The sequence below is a fragment of the Mastigoproctus giganteus genome, chromosome 14 (genome assembly GCF_048544385.1).
Source record: "Mastigoproctus giganteus isolate SK-2022 chromosome 14, ASM4854438v1, whole genome shotgun sequence".
NCBI lineage: Eukaryota > Metazoa > Arthropoda > Arachnida > Uropygi > Thelyphonidae > Mastigoproctus > Mastigoproctus giganteus.
The window spans coordinates 21,132,253-21,144,486 of NC_143588.1; the positions used below are offsets into that span (position 1 = coordinate 21,132,253).

General features: G+C 37.8%; 1 protein-coding gene across 1 annotated transcript in view; it reads right to left on the minus strand.

Moving 5' to 3' along the window:
* Nucleotides 1-12,234, minus strand: part of LOC150075004 (uncharacterized) — a 1,344,778-nt gene that overhangs the window by 1,135,715 nt on the left and 196,829 nt on the right. The gene's annotated exons all lie outside the window — the stretch shown is intronic.

Below are 12,234 nucleotides of genomic sequence, written 5' to 3' on the forward strand. Positions count from 1 at the left end.
CTTTTTTGAAGTCCTCTCCCTTGTAAACGTATCGAGCGAAACGGCAAACCAACGCGTTTTGAATACGAACTCTTTGCCATTATTTTCTCAACCTTCTTGAAGAAAAACCAAAATCAGTGACTACTATACGACCCATGTACTCGCATAACATGCTTAGTTTTTACTTAATTATATGAAGTTAGTAAGGACATATCCCAAGGATATTCCCTCGAAGCCCATTATGTTTTCGCAACGCACTGGTTGACTGAATAGACATTAAACCAGTTTTACACTAGTTGAAAAAATATTTACGACGTAATACAAATTTATGAGAATATCGAATATTAGAAGTAGTTAATAATAAATATTAGGAGTGAGCTATTTAAGCTATTTCCACCACGAAACTCAAATTCACAGGATATTAATCAATATGTTTATGTAGGACTCACAAGAATACCTGATAGATAAAAATATGAAGTTTTCATTTGTAATATAACGTGTGTTTATAATATAAATATACACAACTTACATAAATTTTATATAATATATTTATTTTAAACAAGCAATTCTAATGAGTTTCCTGGTCTTAATAAGACTAAAGTAGCTTGAGTCTCATTGAGACTTCAGTCTTATTAAGACCAGGAAATTGAATTATTGGATTTGTGGAAAGGACTCCCATTACTGGTGTGCAAAACAAAACCGCCTACAGTTTCTAAAACCGTTGGTATGTGGACACGAGACATCAGTGCATAAAAATTTCAGTGTCTTTGTTTGTACAAATTTTGTGTATTCTGTGATGTTTGAGGGATGAAGAACCCGAATTTCCGGTAGAGGGAAATAATATGTATCCCTCCCCCCCCTAAACCTCACTGCAGTCCACGGTACGGGAAAAAAATAAATAAATAAAAATAAAAAATCCATAATAGTTCCTTCCATTTAAACGAGAAGAATTTCTCAATTTCAATCGGCGTTGGAAATCGAAATTAGGCGTTTCCACAATGACAGCAAAGTTATTCATCGTACTGCACGTGAATAAGGAAGTTAAAATCTGGAGGCCTCTTCAAATAGATGTTAAGGTGTAACATTTTGCAATGGACTTTCCTTCCTTAAATCAAATTAAATATGTTCCGTTAACTTAAAAAAACAAAAAGCTGCAATAAACTGGACTACTAGAAAAATAATACTGTAATAATTCTTTCATAAATTTGCTGGTGTGATCCTATCAATCTCAAAACTATTTATAGGACTTATTTAATCGTTTCTGAAAGGCTGTTTACGCTTTTAACTCTGTCATAGAGGACACACCCGAAGTGTAGAGGAACTTCAAGGATTCAAGTAACACGTGTTTGATTCATGCTGATAAACAATTTTCTTTTATTTTTACACTGTTCTACTTAGGTTACAGCACACATGGAAATTTATATGCTGAGAGGTCTAATAATGCCTAGTCTTCATAATTACAAGGATTATGGTTTTATTTTCATAAGAATGGAAATATTCATTCTGTTCTCCGTAAAAGCAATTTTACCAAAATTGCTTTTACGTAGAACAGAAATTATCTCCCAAAAGTTTATATATGCGTCCTATAAGCGTATTCGTTTATTTTTAAATAATATACAAAGATAATTTCATTAGAAATCTTAGTACTATGCCGTGTCATAAAAAATAATAAATCGAGAATAATAATAATAATTTTATTTATCCCTATTTTATGTTACACTTTTTTTTGGGGGGGGGGGGAGATAACAGCAAAAAGAGAGGGAGAACACTTAAGCCAATGGCTTTTTATGGGGGTTTTCCTTAGAAAACGATGTGAATAACATTAAAAATATATAGTTCTGAAATTGTGCAGGTAATGTTCAACAGAAAAGACAGAAATAAATGGGTTTTTTGTACATTTCTTTACAGAAGACTTCGTAAACCATCACTACCTATAATAGCACTGTGAACATTTTTACAATTAAATGATGAGAGAAAAGAAAAATGATAAGATACATGCACAGAAATTTACAAACTATTTGCCAACTGCTTCCTTTAACATTATTTCTATATCGATAATGATTTCCTCTGTGTTTTTAAAATCCAGGAGGAGTTAAGTGGAAGGTAATTTGAATCAGACATCCCTCGTAATATGTTCAATTAGTAGTTTTTTGAATCGATTTAGTGAAGTGGTATTTTTGATTTTTTCAAGAAGTTTGTTCCAGGTTTTAGCTCCTCTGTATTTTATATTTTTCTGACCTATGACTCTTCTGAAAAGCGGAACCTTCAGATTTGCTTAATTTCTTGGATAGTACGATATTTCTTTTTCTTTGGTTATGAAAAAGCATCTGAAGAGAGAGAGAAAGTCTGGTGTCTTCAAAGCATTGTAAACAAAGACCGCCTCTGCTTTCTGTAGCAGTTGATAGATGCTCAGGAGTCTCACTTCCTTGTATCTCTAACTTACCGATGCATTCCAAGGAAGGCCCAAAATTGAATGAACGCATCGATTGAGAATGGAGTTAATTTTCGCAAGGTTATCTTGGCTGGTGGTACCCCATGAGATAATTCCATAGGTGAGGTTCCGCTGAATTAAAGAAAGGAATACTAGTCTCAGAATTGAATAAGACACCCAGGCAGAGAAAACTTCGTCACTAGCGGAAATATCCTGGCGAGTATTCCCGCTAGTGACGAAGTTTTCTTTCGTAGGGTTATCATTTGCTTTACCCAACTTAGCTTATCATCTAGCCAGATGCCGAGAAACTTGGTTTCATTCACCTTTTCAAGTTGTTTTTCTTTGTATGTTCTGTCGAAATCAATGTGTGGTTTGTTTTTCGTTCTAAACGCCATTTATTTTGATTTTTCTGGATTCAGTATAAGCTGATTCTTTTGAAGCCAACTATGCATCACAGAGAGCAAGGCAGAGATTTTGAGTTGAAGTTAATTAGGGTCTTTATCTGTGATCAGGATGGAAATATCATCGGCATACGCTACTAGATGAGAAGATGGAAGAAAAGAGAAATTCATCGATGTAAAGAACAAATAGGATAGGTCCAAGAAGTGAGCCTTGAGGTACTCTCCTGAAGAAATAACAGATTCCAGAGTACGACTGATTTGTTCTTACGACAAACGGCCGATCAGTAAGGTAGTCTTCAAGGAGAAGGTTAATTTTCCCTCTCAAGCCAAGATTATTGAGTTTATTCAGTAGAATATTATGATTTATGCCATCAAAGGCTTAGATAAGTCAAGAAACGGTGCAATAGCATAGTGATCCTTTTCAAGACTATCAATGATCCTTGAGCAGAAGTCAAAAATTGAAAGATCAGTGGATCTTTTTGAGCAATATGTTGATGGATCAGCTGGTTTACTTCAAGGAAACCCATTAATCTGCTATGAATATTTTTTTCGATTTTTTTTCGAAAAATTCGAAATTCAAAAATTTTTTCGAATATTTGCGGAATCTGAAAATAATTCACTACACTGAATACTCTTTCAGGCTTAATGTGTTTTAGTAGATAATATACAAGCAGCTGACTTTTATCTGGAAAGTGCCCGTATTTCCACAACAGGCTATTCACTTCGCCTGCAACACGTATCATTCGTTTATAACCTCTTAAAATTTAAAAATTGTCTGCTGTGCAGCTTCCAGTTAAAATAATAGCCAGAAAATATCAAACACTGTCAGCGGTGAATTTGGCGATTCTGAGGCCACAGGCGCAACTTAAGATTTTATATCTGTATTATCATTCATGCTGGCACTCATTATAATTATTTTAAGTTTTAAAATAAACTATACTAGATTAATATTATAGGTTGAAATATAAACTTAAGGAAAACCAGTCATGTTAAAAAGTTCAGACAGTTCATTTTGACAAACTTGTCGGAGCTGTTAGCTGATTTTGAGCTTTGAGCTCTGGGAAAGATTCAATAGCGGGGTCTCGCGATCAAAAGACAACAGGATTACTATTATCCACTAACGATGATTCAACTAGTCTCTGCTTATGAAATTTGTGAAGTTGCTGCTTGCTATCCGTAGCTAATGAAGTAAACTGCATTAAGGAACAAGCATTTGCACGCTGTATATCTGTTCTCACAGTATTTATTATCACCAGTTCTTAAAGTATTGCAGAAATCAAGGATATTCGCTGGGAACATGTTTCTGAGACTGGTGAGGATATTTAGATTGTTGCGTTTGACATATTTTGCTGGGTAATGGGAAGTGTGAGTTACTAATGGTTTTCCCTACTACGTTAGAGCCTGAGAGAGAGAGAGAGAGAGAGAGTGAGAGAGAGAGAGAGAGAGAGAGAGAGAGAGAGAGAGAGAGAGAGAGAGGTTGTTGTTATTTGGTTTTTAGGAGCATTAGCAACTAAGGCCATATTGCTCCGGGGATATGCGGTGATCATTCCCTGACCTTTCCTCATCCTCCGTATTTGGTGGTCACGGGCTCGAACTCCGGTCTAATCAAGAAGCGTGTGCTACGCACTGCTCCTCCTTCCCACCTGGCTACGGAGGCGCCGAGAGAGAGAGAGAGAGAGAGAGAGAAGAAGACTTAAAAGTATATAAGTAAGAGCAATAAATATTATGCAATTGTAATTAAACTGAACTGATAAATTTCGAGAAAGTAGAACTATAGAAATTTATTAAGTGTTCTATAAAATTATGATCGCAATAATTAATTGATTAGCAAATATAGTTTTCACTTTTCCAGGGCCGTGCAAAGGTACGTGGGGACCCGGATGCAAAAGGGGTTAAGGGGCCTCGTTTATTTATGTTGAGACTTTGATGGCTCCCTCGATTGGGCCCACTACATCGGGACCCTGGTACGGTGCGTACAATTCTCCCCCATTTACACGGCTTTGCACTTTTCACAGAAAAAGAAAACAAAATTCAATTAAAGAAAGAATAGAATACGACTGGAATGTAGCTCACTGCGTACCTTACTTAATTGTAATGAAACTATGTTATCGGATGTTTAAAGATTACTTAATAAGAAAAAGTTCAATCCATATCACATTTTCAGCGTATGTTTCGTTGGTTCCTGGAAAGCTTTTACAATAAATCATAGCTCCCCGCCCTCTTTCCCCGACCACAGAAATCTGTCTATTTTCATATAAATGAAAGCATATTTTGCGTATTACTGACAGAATCGAAAAGTCGGATTGAGACCAAATTTTTTTGAACACATTATTAATGTTATTAGTTCTTGGAAAATTTTCAAGTCCAGTTAGCTTTTACAGCCTTTGCCCCCTTCCACAAAAATCAGCATAAATTAAAGTATGTTGTCCGATTAATCGACAAGAAAAATACGGATTGCTACCAAATTTTCAGCGAATAAAAAACGTGATTTCGGAAGAAAGAAACCTTGCTATCTTCTGTTGACCCCTCGGATGGTTATAAGTTCAATTCCGATTTCATAGCGTTCCCCCACCCCAGATTCCCCGTACAGAAATATTATATTAACTAACTTGTATTTATACACAGGGGCTGCATTTGCAAATACAGCCACTATAACAGTGTTGGACCATACGACTGACATGTAGCTCAGAAATGTAGCTCAATACCTCGGACACTGTAATGGACAATATCTCGGACACTGTAATGGACAATACCTCGTCCATTACAGTGTTTGAAGGCTTCTCTCCTCATCCACAGAGATTTTTATAAAAACGAAAAAACAAAAAAGCGAGTATTTTTCTATGGGTCAAAGCTGCCACTCCAATCTTCAGTCTACCCTAAAGAAAAAGCTCGAATGCGCTAATGTTGGACAATAATTTAACTGTTACACTGTTAATGGCCATGAATTCTTATGGTATAAATTGTTGTTTTTTGTGCGGCAAGGTGAGCTACGATGTCTGTAAATTGTGTACTCTAGTCGGGTTGGCAAAAAGAAACACCCGATTTTCTATGATTTGTGGGGGGGAACCCTGACTTACTTAAACGTATTATTTTTTTAATTTATATGTTTATGTCCTTATAAAAAGGTGTACAGTATCTTTTTAATTTTGTGGTGATCTATAATTGATGTTTACTTAATACCTCTATATAAAGAATACAATTATATACTGTATATACATATAACTTGTATTATGAAATGTAATTTTATAATTATATTATTGTAATAAACATCATATAACATATATTTTAATATTATCATCAATATCATCAATTTTCTCAATATATATATATATATATATATATTGAAAAAATTGAGTAGGGGTGTCACAAAATAAAATAAATTACTTGGGGGTGCCGTTGTTAAAAAAAGGTTGAAACCCACTGCTCTACACTGTTATAAGAATTCGGTTGCACAAGTACACAGCTATATATTGTAAGGAACTCACAATATAATTATACAAATTACAAATGAATTTTGTATATTTGCAATATTAGAATATTGCAAATACATTCCAATATTGCAGATGCCAAATTACTGCCTTAAAATGAACTGGTGAAGAATACTGGCATCTTTGTCAATTATATCAAAATCGAAAATATTTGATGCAAAAATATTTCTTCCCTAATGGGAAGAAATATTTGTAAATGAGCGCGTGTGTGCCCACACACCTTTAACGACAGGGGTTAAAGAACGATAACACCCAGTTGATATCAAAATATTAAGGTGCTACCTATGATGAATGAAGACTAGTTTGGATTGACAAGGCAAACGAGGTCACAAACAGTTGAATGAAAACACTTGGTGTTACTTCCTGCCATAGGTTAGCAACGCAGTGCAAACCTGTGGCAGGAAATAAAACAAAACAGAAGATAGTACATTACTCATTAATTCAGTTGCATACATGCAGAACTGCCAGAGGTTTTCGCCTATGCAACTGAAACTTGTGAGCAGTGGACGATATATCTTGCCTGCCATATTCCTGAGAAATAATGTGCACAAAAACGTTACTAAATGTGTTCCTTCTATGATTCTCTCCAGCAGACTTCGCAGTTAAGGCTTGAGGTTTAGAAATCTCTTTTAGACTTCGGTTCCCAACCTAAGGTAGAAGTGCGACTATGGTACATTATATTCTGTTCAGAAGTAATACATCGAAAAGTAAAACAGTATTAAAAAAAAAAAAAAAAAAATCTTTTCTAATACCATACTGGTATTTCAGCTAACAAAACATCTGGTGGTCTCGTAACACAATTTCCATTATCAAAAATTATTATTTTTTTGTAACATAAAGCAATCCTGATCAGTAAATGAAAAAAAAATTATTTCAATATACAATATATGAAAACAAACGATAATATTAAAAATCATGGCAATATTTAAAGGGACACTGAAACATTTCTGATATTCGGATTATTATGAACGATGGCGTACTTTCCATGTATCTGATCAGTCAAATACTAGCTGCGTTATTCCTGGTTGCAGTAAAATATACCTGGCTTTTAGCACGACAACAAAAAATAGCATCAAAATCACTTACTTTTAGAAAGACTGGTTACGTTTTAAAACACACTGAAGACAGTACATAATTATCAATCAACAAGAACAAAATAAAATCCCTGCGACCGGCTAAACGCCGCCGCGTGCGTTTCTGCAGTCAGTCCAATTGCTCCTATCACTGAGAAGTGGGCCACCAGGCTCGCCACAGCGTAAGCTAGACTGCTGCGTTGTCAATAAGCAATCCCGACGTGCTTTGCGACCACCAATGAGTCACTCGCGGACAACTGCCCTTCTGTCTGCGGGCCATGTGGCGGCCAAAATTAGAGGGTCATACCAGGGTCATCACCAATTACGGAAGCTTAGGGGTGGAGGAAAGAATTTGTTCCGAACACTGCTATAACTGATTCCCAAGGTCACTAACCCAGACACCTCACTGTCTGCATGAACGGTCGCTTACCTCTTTCATAAAAGTCTCATTTGAAGTTGCGGGTGACAGCTGCCCGCAACTCCTACCTGGAAGGTAGTCACATAATGCATCACAACTGGTCCTTGCAGACCTGTACTCTCTGCTTTGGCCGGCAACTGTTTAACTAAACACAAACCTTAGGTTATATCTTTTGCTCTCCATATACTTACTTGATTCTTCTCTTGTCTTGCACCATTAAACAAATGTTGCTTATCCGTCACTAAACATCGCGCGCACCGTTTCACTCAACATTTTCGGATTAAAAAAGCGGATGTGAATGATTTAAGCGCTATTAGCGTTATTAATTATACCTAATTCTTTAAAATAAGCTTTTATTGACTGGAATAGGTAGATAGGTAGGTAGGTAGGTAGGTGTGTGTGTGTGTGTGTGTGTGTGTGTGTGTGTGTGTGTGTGTGAGACGTTTCCATTAATTTGTGGGCGCCTCCATAGCCAGGTGAGAAGGAGCAGCAGTGCGTAGCACACGCTTCTTGATTAGACCGGGGTTCGAGCCCGTCACCACCAAAAGCCGCCGTAGCCTAGTGGTCAGGCGCGCGGTTGCACAAGTACACGTACCTTGAGTGACCGGGGTTCAAGCCCGTGACTGCTGAATACGGTGCTGTTTCTTGTATTCTGTCTATCTTGTGAACTCCTCTCCGTTTGGTCGTCCCGGAGTATAAACAGATAATTTATTTATTATTAAATACGGAGGATGTGGAAAGGTCAGTGAATGACCACCGCATATCCCGGAGCAATATGGCCTTAGTTGCTAATGCTCCTAAAAACCAAATAACAACAATTAATTTGTGGTAAACACATTCTATACACGGATTAATACGATTTTGACATCGACCTTTTTCTTCCTTGAAATCATTATGCTATGCACAGCAAACCAGAAAAACAGAGCTGAATTTACACCTGGTGAAATAAGACCGTCTCCATTTGGTAGGAATCGTTACATCTCCGGGGCATTTGCGGATTATCTCAGTGCTCAGATTGACTCAGTGCAAGTTAAGCCACTTATGTGCCTCCTGGAGAACTACTATGGTTTCACGGGTAATGTCGCGAAGCTCCTCAGGAATCTGCTAACCAAGAGGTGCCTTACCTTCCAGCAAGGGAATAACTGCATCACAAAACAGGTGGAAGTCGTCATCACAAAACAGGTCGACAACAATCCTCCAAAGCAGTGCCGACAACGATCGTTTTCGGCACTGCTTTTTTCGCGATGTTTATTCCGCTAATGAATGAAATACCTGCGTTTATGGCCTACGCCGACGATATTGTATGTTACCTCTCAACTCGGCTAACACCTCACCAGACCAGGCAGAGGAATTATCGAAGTCTGTCTTCCTGAACAAATACCTGTTCTCCTTCTGTGAATATGCTACCTATTTTGGGAGTTAAAATAAACCCTGAAAAATCCAGATATATCAACTTCTCACCTAGAGCACAAGCAGACCTCAATCCTGCAGATTCTCTGAAGCCCTCCATTGCGGGGCATGTTCTCGTCGCCACTCATTCCGTAAAATTCCTAGGAGTGGTAATGGACGAAAACCTAACATATGAGGAACAAATTCAGCGACTGCATTCAAGAGCATTACGGGTTTTCTGGCGTACGAAACTTGATCTCTGTAGAGCGCACAACAAGGAAACAGTCAGAAAATTTCTCCTCTACTATTTTAGTTCTGTCATCAGTTATGGTATTGAAGTTTGATCGGCTGCTCCTATGTCCAATCTGAAGATACTCTGGGGTCTGGAATTCTGGGTCCTAAAGTGGGCTCACCTACCCTATACATCAAAACCACAGCTCTGCATAAATCTCAGATACACCCCAGCCCAGCACCTGGCATATGCGAGGAAGATCACAATGGCGCTTAATCTGTGCTCCGTTGCTCTAGACTTCGTTAATATCTGGGAAATCGTAGGCTGGAAAATCCCTGGTAGAGCCATCAGAAAACGTCCAGTGCTCTGTTCTAACCTGCAGAAGCTCTCGACCTTCAAGCGCCACTTTCCGAACAGCGTCATCGGCGCGCTGAACTCCGCAAACATTGATTTGGATGTGTGGTCCAGAGATTCTGTCTACAGAGAAGAAAAGCTCACATCCATAGTGTAGTGCAGCCAGCAGTCCTGCAATTGTCAGCGGAATAACTCCCAGTGAAAGTGTCCAGACCAGACTGGCTTAATGTGTTGCAGCTTGTATATAATAACTGTAAAATATATATAATGCAATGTAAGCTGTATGAATCTATTAGCACTTTCCGTGTATTTTATGAATTTGTGGGCCCACGTAGTTTTTTATGTACTAAATGTAATGTGTACAGTTAATTGCAAGATTCCTCTGGTTACCTTTAGCGGGAATCGTGTCCTACATATCTATGAATAAAGAATTTTATTATTATCTTTTCAAAGGGGCCCGTAAACGATTGCTTTAGACCAGAGGTTCCCAAACTTCAGTGACATACGTACAAAATACCAAAAAAACCTTTTTTTGTTTTCGAGCAGCTCCACGCTTTTCACAATAATCTTTATATATGCTCTAATAATGTTTATAAAAAGCTGAAATCTTTTCAGCTTTTAAATATTAATAACAAATTTCAGACCTTATTTGCTGAGACCTCCTGAACCATCTGTACCCCAGGGACCCACAGAGGAAAGTTGGTAGTAGTAGTAAGATTTTAAATTTTCTGTTTATACTCCGGCACGACAACCAAGTCAGTAGAGTTTACAATAAATCATCAATACAAATATTTATCGTATTCAGTAGTCACGGGCTTCAACCCCGATTCACTCAAGGAACGCGTGCTATACACTCTCGCTCATGACCACTCGGCTACGTGACTAAGGCCATATTGCTCCGTGTATACTGTCTGTAAATTGTGTGTTCTGAAGTCTATTTTCTGTTTGCTGGACGAAAACCCCAAGCTTTCGGGAGAAAAAAACATGCTACCCTCCCATGAGACCGACTAACTCAGCCACGTTGTGAAAAAGGCCCGTAAAAATTCCTCACGTCATCGACGGGACTCGAACTCAGATCTTTCCGCCCGGTGCGGGGGAGGACAGTAATCCTACCAACTCTGCTGCCAACGAGGGCGACGATAGTTGGAGACTTCACACTACAGTACATGATAAAGTGACTATTTTTTAAATAAAATAAGTTATTAATTAACCAGTTTTCAAATAAAACAAGTTAATTAATGAATATTAACTAACTTTTTTAGAATAAACGATCTAGTGCTGTCGAAGAGGAGCCGCTAAATTTGAATTAACTGGAATTTTGTGAATTTATATTATTTGGTATTTTTAGTAATTGGTTTCTAAATTATATTAGGAGCATATTCTGCAACACCCTTTATCTCGATTTATTTTCGCCTTTGTTTCTTGCTGTGTTGCGTACTTGTTTAATATAAAGAAGAAAAAAAGTGTGTAATGATGAGATTCGTCACTCCATAGCACCTTCCGTAACTGTTGGAGAGCACATGAAAGTGGGAAACTCCAATTCGCAATGGCGATATCAGGATCATGTGCTGCTGCCCTAAGCATTGAATCAAAGGCTATGAAGCTTCCTGCAATATATATATATATATATATATATATTTTTTTTTTTTCATGTAAACCCCAAACACGAGAGGTATTAGAACCAATAGCACTTAGTACCGTGCTTGGGTTGGAGGTTGAGAAGACGAAAGAAGATATTTGTTGACATTGGACTTGAACTTCTGTACATTGTAATTTTCAGGAAATACGTATGAAGGAACATGGAAACGAGGAAGATGAAAAGTTGGTTCTGTGAGTTTGAAGTTGGACAGTAAATGGATGTTGGCTGGTGGCGGCACGTGTTCGGACTGTTTTGAAAGAGAGAGCGGGAATTATAGAAGCCAATTCAGAAGAACAGTGCCCATGGAAATATCTGTAGAATAGGCATGCAGCAGAAACAGTACGTCTGTGAGACAGCGAGTGGAGAGACTCTGTTAGAGAGGAGTCATTAATTAACCTAACTGCCCTCTTCTGAATGGAATCAAGAAGCCTGAGAGAGGTTTTGAGGGCACCACCCCAGATGTGGGAACAAGATTCCATGGCAGGGCGGATTTGCGATTTATACAGAGTGAGCAGCTGTTTGGAAGAAAAGTAAGTTTTCTCTTTCGAGAGCGAAAGAGAAAACCGAGTTTTTTAGATGCAGAGGAAGCAATATTTGTAATGTGCTTGTGCCAAGAGAGATAAGAAGTCAGGGTAATCCCCAAAAGAGATATATCATTTTGCCTAGAAATCGGAGTGTCACCAAAGATAAGTATAGGAGCAGAAGAATCCTTTTTGCGAGATATAAGACAAGACTGAGTTTTAGAAGGATTGAAATCAACTAAGTTGTCTTTGCCCCACTAGAGAATTACATGGAGATCGGCATATAAGGAATTGGTAGGGTATATTCGA